The 11,374-nt window shown below is 38.1% G+C and overlaps 1 long non-coding RNA gene across 1 annotated transcript in view; it reads left to right on the top strand.

Annotated features, from left to right (window-relative positions):
* The window catches only part of LOC111742535, a 36,738-nt gene extending 31,821 nt beyond the window's left edge, over nucleotides 1–4,917 (top strand). Inside the window, exons 2-3 of the long non-coding RNA XR_002781367.1 lie at nucleotides 2,727–2,777; nucleotides 4,823–4,917. This is a non-coding gene — a long non-coding RNA (uncharacterized LOC111742535). The remainder of the gene's footprint in view (nucleotides 1–2,726; nucleotides 2,778–4,822) is intronic.
* Nucleotides 4,918–11,374: the final 6,457 nt, after the last annotated feature.

Below are 11,374 nucleotides of genomic sequence, written 5' to 3'. Positions count from 1 at the left end.
GAGAATTGCCCAGAGACCCCTATTCTCATTCTTAGCTTCCTCCCAGGGTCGGGTGCAAAAGCATTCATTCCTCCCGGGGGAAGGAAGTGACAGGGCACAGGAGTGAGAGAGGACATCCCTCGGGCCTCATTAAGGTTCACTTCAAATCACTTCCTTAACCACTGACTTGCTGCTGAAATTGGTGACTCAGCTGACTAAATCTCCCTCAGCCCTGGGAGCGGGAGGCAGCAGCGGGGGAACTGCACTGAACCCCAGCTCCAGCCCCAGCGGCATTCTCCATTGTCTACCAGTCCTTTGTGAGATTAAATGGGTCACATGCCTCTGGCTCCTGAGATGGAGGGCTTGAATCTTCTGAGTAGCTGGAGGAGTCTCAGATGACAAGCGATGACTCGTTACAACAGCACTATTTGGTGCAAAAGAAGCATCCACTACTTTTTTGCATTTTGCTGAAATAGGGACCTGCTGTCTCTTTAAATGAAATGTCTCTGATCCTGTTTAATTACTCCCCTTAGTGTGGGCTGGAGGAAAATACTGCAGAAAGGACTTCTACCTATTGTGTGAGCCATTGTTTGTGACACAAATGATTTGGTTTCTCATTTTGATATTCTTTTTGCATGATTTCATTCATTATTTTCTTAAATGGAATGTAAGCACCAAATATAGGAGGGGGAAAAAAAACAAACAAACTTGACTTTCTTTTTTCACAGCCATGAATTTTTTAAGAAGCTCAGTAAAAATCAGCCTATAGGTTAGTTTCAGAAAATAGCGAGGCACTTCTGAAGACGCGAATATGTCAAAGCTTAGAGCAAGCAGAATCATGGCCCTCAGAGTTATAAAAGGATTTTGATTAGCCCTGCTCTAATACGGGCATGTCAACAAAGCAACAGCCAAACACAGAAACGCGTAAATTGGAGAATACACAGATTGAACGATTGAAATTTTTATAAGTAAATTTTACTCAAAACAAAACCCACCCGTTCCTGTTGCCTGATACCAAGGCAACTTTGACCGAGGTACAAGATGTACGGAGATCAGAGCCAGGTCAATGTGCTTAGTTAAATGTGCTGGAACCAGGAGCACGTCCTGAAAGATGTTCAAACTGTGGTATTTTGCTCTCGCTGATGCACCAAATACAATTTGTTGCCAATCCAAAGGCCTTTCCCTGTGCCCCTCCCCTGCTCACTGCAAATCAGTTTTGTTCAAATATTTGCCACTTTCTGCTTCAAGGAATCTGGGCCTCTCTCCTCGGCCCTAGAGAATCAGCCACAGAAGGTCCATTACTCTTTCTAGTGGTTGGTTTATGAAAACTCAAACAATAGAATTCTGGCCAATAATATATGAGGGAAGTGTCTTGGGAGGCTCCTACGAGAATTGTGCTCATTTTAACAAGGAAACCGAGAAAGAGGACATTTGTGAAGATGTGATGCCCGGAGCTAGTGTAGTCATATTGTAACCAGGAGGTAACAAGCTGGAGGATAAAAGCCAATGCAGTGAGACTTGCACAAGAGAAAAGAACTGGACCCTTGGTGGCTGTGTCAAGCCACTGAATTAACCAACCCTGGAAGGGACCTAACTCTAGACCTCTTGTTTTATGTAAGGAAATAAAGTTCCTATCATTATTTAAGCCAGTCGAATTTTATCCTCAGCAACTTCCACTGAATGCATCCTAAGAGTTGCCATTGATTACAAAACTTAAGAATTAGCTTTTCTAGTATTACAGGTTACTTTAACTTCTAGTTACTGTGACTTCTAAGGCCACTGCTAAAATATGTTGTCAATCTGTTACTGATCTTTTTTTTTTTAATGAAAATGGCCAGACTAATAAGCAATCATATCAAGAGCTGTATTTATACAGTATAGGTTTATATATAAAAAAAGCACACTTGAGTATCTGACCCAGTTAATACTATCTCTTCGATGCTACCTCTCCTACAAGCTTTTATAGCTTTTAGCTTCCAGACTCTAACTACTACCATGATTGATGAAAGAGGCTTTCTCTAGCATACCTGCTCTGTGGGGAATATGAGCTAAAGAGACTTCCACGTTAATGCATTTTCAAATATGTTCCAGGAAGAATGTGGCAAGTTTCTAGGGTTATTCTGATTTGCATATGTAAGACCAATTTTAGAAAAGTGTCATTTAGTAATCCAAGCTTATATATGACTGAAAGAATGATAATAACGAGAATAATTATCTTGATTTTAGTAAACATTTATTGAAATATTAGAATGTATGAGTGAGTCCACGAAGTTAGTATGAAAGTAATGATTAACAGTAAGGGCTTTGGTCTCAAGCAGATGTGTATCATGGCCTTGAAAGGTATCTGTGCATTTTCTCTGGAGGAAAACCCAAATGAGAGTTCATGTTCTCCCTCTGGTTCCCAGGCCAATGTCAGGGTCCTAAAGAAGGTAGGTGGCCAGGATCTCCCTTCCTTTAGCCTTGGGCTTCTATGCGGAGGGACATCTGTTAGTGGAAAGCCCCCTGTTCTGCACCCTAGTCCTCTCCAGGTGGGTGATTTACCTGACCTTGGGAGGTGAACTAGGCTGTGGCAGCATCAGCCCCTTCTCCACTTCTTTTGTTTGGGGTTCAGTTTTTCAAGTTTAATCAGGACCAGGGCTGACCAGCAGGCCCTGTCCCTGAGTGGATAAGTCTGTACAATTCAGCCCAACTTTTCTCAGTAATCAAGCTGACATTTTAATCTTTACGTTTCTGAATCTCTCAATCAGATCTGAACTCCAGGGAGTGGGGAGAGGCTCTGCGAGACTCCAGATTATAAGGTATGCATGAGATGGTGGGGATAGGGGGCGAGTATTTCCTTCCCGGTCAAAAATTTTCCCCCAAAACGTGTAGAAAATCATTTGTTTCAGTCCCTTTCAGCCAAAAGTTCTCATACACATTGACTCCTGGAAGCCCTGCTTTTCTGATCATTATTAGACGGGCTCAGAAGACAGCGACTGCCAGTTTACTGCAACCTCACTGAATGCTAGGTAGGCAGCTTCTCACGACTGTGTGAAATGTCGTAACATGTGAAAACCAGGCTGAGTTCTCCAAAGTCCTCACCACACCGGGTCCAGCTGACTCTCCCCGTCTTCCTAAAGCTGCGCAGGCTTGGAGCATTCCGCTCGGTGTGTTCAGTGAGTCAGCCATGAGCGGCAACACAGAAGCACTAACCTCAGCAGCTATAGCAAGCAAGGATATTAACAAGGGAGCAAAGAGAGAGAAAAAACATCAAAAGAGTATTGATGAGCACATATGAACCACTCCAGTTCCATCCAGAAATACTTGAGGAAGAGATTTCAGAAGCTGAGTTTATGTGTTATGTAATTTACGGGCTAAAATCGATATAATTTATATCATGATCAATGTGACTCTAATTTGATTGATGTGTTGGCAAGGATAGAGAAAAGATGAGTTGCAGTAAAAATTGTCATGCTGATGTTTTGATGTCATCATTCTGTGTATGCATTCAATTTGGGAACATTATGATGAGCCTTTGTGCTTAGATTTGAACATAAAGTTTACTTCCTATTTTTCTATTTACCTACAATTGTCTAGAGTATCAGGGACCATGCCTCTTACCTGTAGCTAAGTCTTGTAGAAGAAATTGTTTGGGTCCTAGGTCTTGAAAATGGTTCTCACCCAGTTCCTGAGGCCCAGACTGCTACGCTTTTTTGGAGAGAATGTCTGGCTTTCCAGCAAACACAAGCATAAGTGTCACTGTAGCCACCATTAGACTCCTCATTGGACCCCCCACCCCCTGCCCCATCACACCATTATACTCTCCACCCTGCACCAGCCTCAGCGAAAAGGAAGAGGTTGTAAGCTAAGAGCCAGGAGGCTTACAATTAGGAGGAAGGAGGTGGGCATATAGACCAGCATATCCAGTAAAGTGTTGTAGGTGTATATGGGGTCCATCGAGGGGTCAAATAAGGTGAAGATATGTCTAAGAAAAGAGCAAGTCTGTGGTCCAGGCATAATTGATAATACTATTCTTGTTCACTTTCAAAATTATATGTATTTGAATGACAAATTAGATGGCTACTCTAGTTTAGGAAAGGTTGATCTATTCTTGAAACTTGAAAAAAAAACATCAACAGCATCTTAGGGGTGAAGCTTAACATCATTAGTGTAAAAGTGAGTTACCTGTGGTCAGGGCCTATGACTCATGGGCCATTTGCCTTCAGTGCCAAGCATTGATGAGTTTGTGTGTGTGTGTGTGTGTGTGTGTGTGTGTGTGTGTGTGTGTGTGAGAGAGAGAGAGAAAGAGAGAGAGAGAGAAACTTGAATGAATATGCAAATTGAATGAATGCTATCAATTAAATTACTAAAATAACTTATTAAATAATTAAAGTAATTTTCTTTTAAAAAAAACATTTTTTTTTCCCCAAAAAGGTTTGTCAGGAGGTTTTAAGCGAACTGATTTAAGAGAAAAAAAGTAATTTTATCAGTAACCTCAAAAGGCTGGTCTTAGAAAAATCCCTTGAGTCCTCATTGTCCTCATTCCCTACAGGACAATAAATGACATGAGGATTTGTTAGATGAAAATCTCCCAGAAGTTTCTGGGAATAAAGATGTGCCAGCAATGCAAAGTCATGTCACTCTGGCCCCAGTGCAGAGAGAATTTGACAAAGAAAGTACAAGACTTATTTATAAATTGTAGATGGAGCTGAGAGATAGGTCTTAGAGAGAAAATGAATTAACCATTATTTCTAGCTTTATATAACTTGATGACTAATAAAAAATTCACGCATTTTAGTTTTAAGTTAGTAATAACCATTAATTGGTCCAGATTTTTTTTTTTTTTTTTTTTTTTTAATCCAAGCTTTCAGGAAGTCTTCACAGATAAAAGAGTTTGGAACACAGATGCCATCACCTCTCCTGAAGAGTGGAATTATCTACTAAGAGAATTCTATCTTCTACCACAGATGTAAGTTGACCATTTCTTTTGTGTGGCTTTTAACAGTCCCCGAGGGTCCCCACTACAAGCTCTTAACCTCCTTCCTCCTACCTGGAGTTTCTTCATCAGAGAAGAATTTCACTCTATGCAGAAACAGGCGAAGGACTTAGAATTCAAACAGCCAGTTAAAGGACTAATATCTGAATTCAAATGATTTCAAATGATTATAAAATCAGCACATCCAGCCCTTAAAGTGAATAGATGGTTGATTAATTTAAAACAGGGACATGCAAAGGTACTGAAAAATCTAAGAAAGAGACGGTGGAGGAAAGAAAGTGTAAGTTTTTGACTTTATAATTTTGCTTAGAACTAACTGTTTGTTGTTCTTCCAAAGTATTGCCTCCAGCTATTCATAGAAAGATAATATGGGAAGTGAAGTCAATCATTCATATAATTATGTTTTACCAAACAAAAATATGACTGAAGTATTAATGGGGAACTAGAGTATTGCTGAGAGAAGGGTATGTGTGCCTGGCCCGAGCTGGCATATACAGTGTTTCATTATTTGTTCTAAGATATCTCAAGTTCACTCTTATGCTACTACCAACTCACAAGAAAGATACTTATTCTCTACTTTTCTCTAGTACCTAACTCTTTTTGACGAAAAGAAATATGTGATTACAAATTCTATATGAAAGAGCAGCATAGATCTTGAAAAAATGGGAAATTAAAAAAATCAAAATACGAACATTGTTGAAAAGATTTCTAGCTTTCTTATTAAGATGCTTATTTTATTTTTAGAAATAAAATATGATGAATAAAATATAAATATCTTAGAAATAAAATACAACTAAGAAAATATAAATATACTAAATGTATAAAATATAAATCTTTCTCTGAAGGAGCAATTGACAATTTAAAAAATTTATTTCTGCAGTTAATTCCTTACCCAAAATTATTGTTACATGCTTGACTATAGAGGCTTTGCATTTTGATCGAGGATTTAGTTTTCTTTAGAGAATAACTAACACACATCACCGCCCTAATAACTTTCCCATGACATTCTCCTACACAAAAAATGGTCGATGTAAAAGCTTCAACTGACTGAAGCCTATCTGTAACTTATTCAGAATAGAAAATGGGAAGATTAACATGTTCCCTATTCATGAAATAGGGGGAAAGGCAAAGCCAGAAACTTTTGTAATCAGCATAAGTTCTCTTTTATTACATTCAATTCCTGTTTCTATGTATAGATCATGAGTAATTTTCTCACATATGGTTTTAACACAATCCAGTATCAATATAATTAGACCATTTTTCTCAGCTTGTACTGGTATGCCCGCAAAAGGAAGATGGGAATGACTTCTCGTTTCTGTGGAAGAAGAGTATTTGGAAGACAATATAGGGAACATATTTGAACTATTTCACTCAGAGACATTCTCCTCTTACTTGCTAGCACAGATGGAGGGGACTACAGCTGTGGCAGACTGGCTTGCAACATACCAAACTCAATTCTTCGGAAAATAAGAATATGCACTGACCAATAGGGTGGCCACTACTCACATATGGCTATTTAAATTTATATGATCTGTGATGAAATAAAATGAAAAATCCAATTCCTCAGTTGCACTAGCAAGAGTTAAAGGGCTCCATAGCCACACGTGGCAAAGGCCTGCCATTCTGTACACTGAGCAAACAGTATTTGCCTCATGGCAGAACTACTGGGCAATTCCGAGCGAGACTCCATTTCTTGGTCTCTTTCCCAGTTATTGAACTTTAGTCAATGAAATGTGAGAAGAAATGCGTACCTGGCCTTAAAACCTGCCAATCACAACTAATCACCCTCATTCCCCTTCTATGGCAAACTTGGAAGTTGCTTGTTGGAAATGGAAGAGCCACAAATTAGTAAGAGCCTTAGCAAGTGACAAAGGACAATACAATATCACAGGTGAACTTGACTCAGCTTTCAGCAAAAGTCAGACTAAGGAAATGGCTTTTCCACCTATTATTTCGGATGGCCTCCAAGTAGGTGTCACTAAGTTGATAAAAGTTTGGGGCCAGAGTACAATGACGACCAAAAAAAAAAAAAAATCAGGAATATTATGTTTAAGGAAGAAATTTGGGATTTTTCTACTCAAAAATATATTTAAAAGTCTAGTCAATTTTTAGAAAGCTGTACTGTCAAGAAATGAGAAGTCTGGACTGAAAATTGAGTTCGAAACACCCCTGATATCCCAAACTTGCTGTAGCAGAAAGCTATGTGTCCTCCTTTGGGGCATGCTTCCAAATTCTGGTTTTGGCTGTAGCAGTGGCGACTAAAGTGCCAGATGGGTCCTCCCGGAAGACAGGACAGAGGTACAGAGAGCAGCGAATGAGTGAGTCCCTTCAGAAAGTAGGAGCCAGAGTCTAAGGGAGGAACTTCCCCACTGCTAGGCAGGGCCGTCTCACAAAGCCTCACTGGGACAGGATTCCGCCCTTACTATGCACCAGCGATTGCTGTGCATCTCCCATTCTTTCCTTTTGCAGATGGGAGTGTTGGTACCTGGCCTCCTAGCCTCAAAACGCTGTTGCATTTTGAACGTGAGTTGGCGCGCTGGGGCAGTGGAGGCAGATAATTTGCCGTTTACAGCATAGGTCGCCAAATAACAGCTGATTGAAAGGATTAACTATCAACTGGAGGTTCTGGACTTTGAACTGGATTGAGTAATTGGATGGAATTTTGACCTGTCTCCTTTCAAAAGCTTGGCTCTATGTGATCTAATGCTCTCATTTTATCAATGGGGAAAACGGCATTTAGAGGACAAAGGGGATGGGTCTAAAATCACATGCAGAATCAGAAACAGAGCCAAGGTTCCTGGATATTAAGTCCGGTACCCTTTTCACAATGCTGTTTTTCAGCTCGTTCTAAACTTACCGACAAAGGAATCCAATATATATGTGTGGTTTTGGTACTAAAGAAATTAACTTACAAACTGATGGGATGTTTTCTGAAAGCATTCATTTAAAATGATAAAATATTTCCACATTAAAATAAATTAATATTTGGTGCCATCACAAATTACAATTTTTGATCATTTTAAAACTATATAGATGTATATAGGGAATGCAGTCAGCATTAACGTATTGGCTAGGTGGAGAGCCAGATGAGAGAAAGAATAATTAGGGGAATCATTTTATAAACTACATAAATATCTAACCAATGTACTGTATATTTGAAAATAATAAAATTAAATTCAATTAAAAAAACTATATAGATGTGATTTAAGGAATTTTTAATATCTGAACTCTATACTTTAATGACAAAGTCCTCAAATAGACTTGTTCTAAGAAACACTATCCCTTAACTAAATCATCTTAATATTTGTGTTTTATATATTTTTTCTTTGTCAGCTTTCTCTGTATACTATAAGATCATATTCTAATGCTGTTCTCTTCTGAGATACAGAAAATAATACATCGATTAACATTTTAGACAAAGATTCTTTGAGTTGGAAGGCATTATTAATCATTTAGTCCACTCCGCCCACTTTACAGACACAGAAACTAGACAGTTGTCAATAGTACCCGTTATGTAATAAGGGATCAATAAATTTTTGCCCAAAACAATAAAATTTCCTTTCACTTCAGATCATATAACTTGTTAATGAAAAAGTTGCAGGAATCCGACTCTCAAAAGGATACTCTTTCCTCTATATCAGGAACATCCAATTTGATATAGTTGATCCATTAACTATAATAATTTATGTAAACATAGTGGAGAAGTCAGTCCATTACTGCTGCTGGCACATCTCACTTTGAATAACTCTCACATTTTGTTCTGGTCCCTAAAATTTATCATTGCAGTTCTGGGTATTTATTGTCTTCCTTCACCGGAGTCTCTCAGACTGTTTTGTTGTATTTCAAGGCAAATATAAGTGGGGTCTAACAAAGTAGAAAATCAGAATTGGATTTATTACTCTCTTAATTGAGTTTTGCATACTTTATTCTATTCTTTTATCTTCGTTAATATTTTTATCTCAACCTACTCACCATGGGAAGTCAAGACCTATGGTTCCTGGCAACTTGCCTTGAGAAATGGGTTCCTGTTTGTTTATTTATAGATGGATTCTTCTTGGTATGCAGCTCCCACTTTATAGTAGTATTTTTCGTCATGATAACATTATATGTCAACTTGAATAAATTACTCCTTGAAATTCATTGTCTTTATTTATTCTTATGACTTCTCAAGTTTCTCCTTCTAGAAAATGAATCTTCCTTATGTTTTGTAATTTCTCATGTGCATTTACGACTGGTCCTTATGTCATATTTTCCTTCATTATTGGAGTTTGTATTCTTCTCTGTCACCTGAATGAAATTTATTGTATTTTATTCTATGTGTCCTAGGTATTAGAATCATATAATCATGGAATTCTGGAGCTAAGAGAGGACTTACAGAGTTCAGAATTCCAACCTCTTTACTTCTAAAGACCCCTTTTATCATTTTTTTTCCTTGGGCTTCCATATTTTGAAAGATTATGGTCCTAAAACAATCCATTTGCTTTAGTAATCTTTAAATTGTTTTTCCATATTTTACTACCAACAACATATATATGATTATTCAGAACTTCTCATTAGCACAAGACAACCAGCAGTCACTGCACTGAGGTGATAAAATTCTTGCCAATGGGGGGCAGGGGAGCGGAACGGAAACCAACTAAAGAATGAAACTTAATGTTTCCATAAGCCCCCACAGCATTATCTTGAGTAAGTGCAAGTTTTCCTTTAAGCTATGTGAAACTTTGAAAATGGCTTACAGAATACTTAAAAAAAAAAAATCAAAAAACAAAACAAAACAAAAACCTTTGGAATCAGGAAAACTTAAGCTGCTATTCACAGATTTAATCAAATCTTCCTGTTTCACAAATAAGCAAAGTGAGACCCAAGTCACACTGATGGTAAGGAATGGATAAGATCTTAGTTTTATTCTGATTTGATATTTAAGTCTTTTGCATTATTGCACACTTTCTACCTTCAAGAAGCTATTGAAGAAGGCATCATCATATTTATATACCTGCCACTAAGTCCCTGAAACTCAATATTGACGTATGAAAATTCTACAGACTCTAGAGTACCAGATGTCATAGTAGCTGTGGGTTAAGAGACTACCAAGTCAGAATACAGGGCTTTTGATTAGGCAATTTCAAAGCACCAGATGACTTTGAGACTCTCTAGAAATATCCTGGAAAAGTATGACTAAGTTAGAAAAGTCTAACTCTGTACCATGCAAGACAAGGTAATTCAAAAATTAGGCTATCACAGTTTCCCCTAAGAGATCTTTACTTTGGACTTCTATCTATTCGTTTTAATAAATACTTTTAAAGATGTCTGTTACCATCATGAGTATCTTATGCATACTAGCTCATCCTCCCAAGAATGCCATGAGGCAGGCATGCTTACTATTGCTCTTTACAGATGAGGAAACTGAGTCCTAGAGTAGTTAAGGGTGTTGCTGAAAATCAATAGCAGAGTTAGGTAATGAACTCAGGTCGTCTGGTCAGAGTTCGTATTCTTTTACAATGAACCATAATGTCTGGCTTCTTGCAGACTAACTAAATACTCTGTGATTAAGGGGGGTGAAGAAAAATGGAGACCCAGAACTGGCTTCATCTTTGAGTTCAAGCCTTGGGGATTAAAAAGGTCGTATCCTGGGCACTTGCATTGTTACTTCCACCTACTTATTTCTTGGGGCCAATGCAATGAAATTGTTGCCGGAGGGCAATGTTGGGATTCTCTACAAGGATCTGAAACCATTGGGGGCCCATCAGTATGGTACACATTGGATGATTCTTGTATTATTTTATTGTTTTAAGGGATTTCGATGGGTTTAGGTGGGCCGTGCATTCATTAGCCATAGGCATAGAGTGCCTATTCCCTTCCCCTCACTCCAGCAAGATGTAATTGCTATTTCTTCATTTTAATTCTTATTCGTCAATCTCTATTCATGGAAAAACAATTTTAAGTGTTGATTCATAATTTTTCTGATTCAACATTACACATTATAAAGAACACAAGGCAACATTTTTATTCCTTCAACAGTAACAGAAATCTAACATTAGCATCCAAATCACTCCAGCACCAGAGTTTGCAATCATCAAACTACAAAAACAAAGAATTCATCTTTCATGAACTAGCAGGACTTCTGTGCTGTTAGTGAAATCATCCCTGATTAAAAAGAGGAGACTTCAAACTGGCATAACCTGCTGAGGATGGAAATTCTGACCTCACTTTGGATTTTATTTTTTGCAGAGAATTTTTATTTGCTTTTGCTTTCCCCAGGCAGCCTGCATGTTTGAGGAAAGCAAAATATATTATCGATGCTTTGGCCAAAAAAGAAATGTATTCCTCTAAGAGTGTTACTTTAAGTTAGCATTTGTAACATTCATCTTCAGCGATCCCCAGGGGCTATAGGTACATTTGCTAGGAGACTATTACAGCTGC

This window comes from Pteropus vampyrus, unplaced genomic scaffold, assembly GCF_000151845.1.
Source record: "Pteropus vampyrus isolate Shadow unplaced genomic scaffold, Pvam_2.0 Scaffold96, whole genome shotgun sequence".
NCBI lineage: Eukaryota > Metazoa > Chordata > Mammalia > Chiroptera > Pteropodidae > Pteropus > Pteropus vampyrus.
The sequence above is the reverse complement of the archived record's forward strand: the minus strand, read 5'-3'. Positions and strand labels throughout refer to the sequence as shown.